Genomic DNA, 2,950 nt, shown 5'->3' with positions numbered 1-2,950 from the left:
GTTCCGTGTCGTCCTCGGGCGATTCAGATGCGAAAGCGCCGAAGACGCGGGCGTGACCCGTCGTCTGGCGGCTTTGCAGTCTCGGCTCCGTTGCTAGTTCCGGCCGGTCCACCGACAGTGCAGCGGGCTTGGGCAACCCGCACGGCGCGACCGAGTCGATGCAACGAAAAAGAGCGAGCATGAACGTGCTTCTTGCCGCACGGCTCCCACTCGTCTTTCGGGAAGGTTGTGCCGTAGCGAGCTCGAACGCCGTCATCTCGGAGTGCAAAATAAGCGTGTTGGGGCGCCTGAAGGTGGCCTCCGCCGCACACAGACTGCGTCCGGCCCGCCGAAGGCGAGGACGGACGCGCAGTCGAACGATTACCTGGTTGATCCTGCCAGTAATCATATGCTTGTCTCAAAGATTAAGCCATGCATGTCTAAGTACATGCCGAAATAAGGCGAAACCGCGAATGGCTCATTAAATCAGTTATGGTTCCTTAGATCGTTTCTTCCTACTTGGATAACTGTGGCAATTCTAGAGCTAATACATGCAGTGAGCCTGGAGCCCTTTGGGTAACGGGTGCTTTTATTAGACCAAGATCGATCGGGTTTCGGCCCGTATTGTGTGGTGACTCTGGATAACTTTGTGCTGATCGCATGGCCACGAGCCGGCGACGTTTCTTTCAAGTGTCTGCCTTATCAACTTTCGATGGTAGGTTACTTGCTTACCATGGTTGTTACGGGTAACGGAGAATCAGGGTTCGATTCCGGAGAGGGAGCCTGAGAAACGGCTACCACATCCAAGGAAGGCAGCAGGCGCGCAAATTACCCACTCCCGGCACGGGGAGGTAGTGACGAAAAATAACAATACGGGACTCTTTTGAGGCCCCGTAATTGAAATGAGTACACTCTAAATCCTTTAACGAGGATCAATTGGAGGGCAAGTCTGGTGCCAGCAGCCGCGGTAATTCCAGCTCCAATAGCGTATACTAAAGCTGCTGCGGTTAAAAAGCTCGTAGTTGGATCTCAGTTCCAGACGAGTAGTGCATCTACCCGATGCGACGGCTCGGACTGAACATCATGCCGGTTCTTTCTTGGTGCACTTCATTGTGTGCCTCGAGATGGCCGGTGCTTTTACTTTGAAAAAATTAGAGTGCTCAACGCAGGCGAGTCGCCTGAATAAACTTGCATGGAATAATAGAACAAGACCTCGTTTCTGTTCTGTTGGTTTTTGGAATACGAGGTAATGATTAAGAGGGACGGACGGGGGCATTCGTATTGCGGCGCTAGAGGTGAAATTCTTGGACCGTCGCAAGACGAACTACTGCGAAAGCATTTGCCAAGAATGTTTTCATTGATCAAGAACGAAAGTCAGAGGTTCGAAGGCGATCAGATACCGCCCTAGTTCTGACCATAAACGATGCCAACCAGCGATCCGCCTGAGTTACTCAAATGACTCGGCGGGCAGCTTCCGGGAAACCAAAGTATTTGGGTTCCGGGGGAAGTATGGTTGCAAAGCTGAAACTTAAAGGAATTGACGGAAGGGCACCACCAGGAGTGGAGCCTGCGGCTTAATTTGACTCAACACGGGAAAACTTACCCGGCCCGGACACTGGGAGGATTGACAGATTGAGAGCTCTTTCTTGATTCGGTGGATGGTGGTGCATGGCCGTTCTTAGTTGGTGGAGCGATTTGTCTGGTTAATTCCGATAACGAACGAGACTCTAGCCTATTAAATAGGTGCGGGGTTCCCAGCACCTTACAACCTTCTTAGAGGGACAAGCGGCTCCTAGCCGCACGAAACAGAGCAATAACAGGTCTGTGATGCCCTTAGATGTCCGGGGCCGCACGCGCGCTACACTGAAGGAAGCAGCGTGTCTTTATCCCTGTCTGAAAAGACTGGGTAACCCGTGGAACTTCTTTCGTGATTGGGATAGGGGCTTGCAATTGTTCCCCTTGAACGAGGAATTCCCAGTAAGCGCGAGTCATAAGCTCGCGTTGATTACGTCCCTGCCCTTTGTACACACCGCCCGTCGCTACTACCGATTGAATGATTTAGTGAGGTCTTCGGACCGATGTCCGGCGCGGCCTTTCGGTTGCGCCGGTCTGTTGGAAAGATGACCAAACTTGATCATTTAGAGGAAGTAAAAGTCGTAACAAGGTTTCCGTAGGTGAACCTGCGGAAGGATCATTAACGGATTGTGAAGGGTGAGCGCCTCAGCTGCGTCTGCGCCCGACACTTTCTGCCGCTGACCCCGTTTGGACGCGGGGTCGGCTTTTCCCCACGGGGCTGCCTGAATGTGGAGCGGCACCCCGTGACAAATTGTTGCGCCCAGCGGACGCCAACACCGCGACCTTGGACGGTCGGCCAGGTGGCGGACGCGGGTACAAACGGCGCAACGCACTCATAGGTCGGCTTTCGACCCGCCACTGCACCGTGGCTCGAAGCGCTCGAAATGCGCGACCCGACCGCTGCGGGACCGCCTAGTACTGTAAACAGGAGCGGCGGAGCGCGAACGGCGAGTCGTGGTTACGTCGGTAGAAGGCGAGGCTGCGCGTTCCCGAAACGCCAGCCGAGTGCCCTCCCGACCGTTCGAGCGTGCAAGAACGAGACCCGACAATCGCGCGGCGACTGCCAAGTACGAGAGGAACGGCACAAGCGTCGGCGGTCGGTCAAGGAACTGGCGATGTGACGGGTCCGCTGTGCACCAGTGCATACCGTCCCGCCGTCCGCGGCAAGCGCCTCCGCGTCCTCGGGTGACGGAGGCTGCCGGTCGGTTCTTGCAGGCGAGGGATCTCGCTGGCACCGGTTCGCGTTGACGCGCGGCCGGTCATGGCACGGCGATGCGACGGCCGAGGTGCGCAGTACTCGATGGAGGAACCGCACGCTCCGATGACCGTCCCGCCCTCCGCGGCGTATGCGTACCGACCGTAATGGTTGCAGCAGCGCCGGCCGGCTTTTGAATTC

General features: G+C 56.0%; 1 non-coding gene across 1 annotated transcript; it reads left to right on the top strand.

The window, feature by feature from the left end:
- The first annotated feature begins 361 nt into the window (after window positions 1-361).
- Window positions 362-2,176, top strand: LOC142795323 (small subunit ribosomal RNA). The gene has a single exon (XR_012892943.1). It is a non-coding gene; the product is annotated as a small subunit ribosomal RNA (ribosomal RNA).
- The last annotated feature ends 774 nt before the right edge of the window (window positions 2,177-2,950 follow it).

The sequence above is a fragment of the Rhipicephalus microplus genome, unplaced genomic scaffold (assembly GCF_043290135.1).
Source record: "Rhipicephalus microplus isolate Deutch F79 unplaced genomic scaffold, USDA_Rmic scaffold_623, whole genome shotgun sequence".
Classification (NCBI taxonomy): domain Eukaryota; kingdom Metazoa; phylum Arthropoda; class Arachnida; order Ixodida; family Ixodidae; genus Rhipicephalus; species Rhipicephalus microplus.
This window is presented reverse-complemented; position numbering and strand designations above follow the sequence as displayed.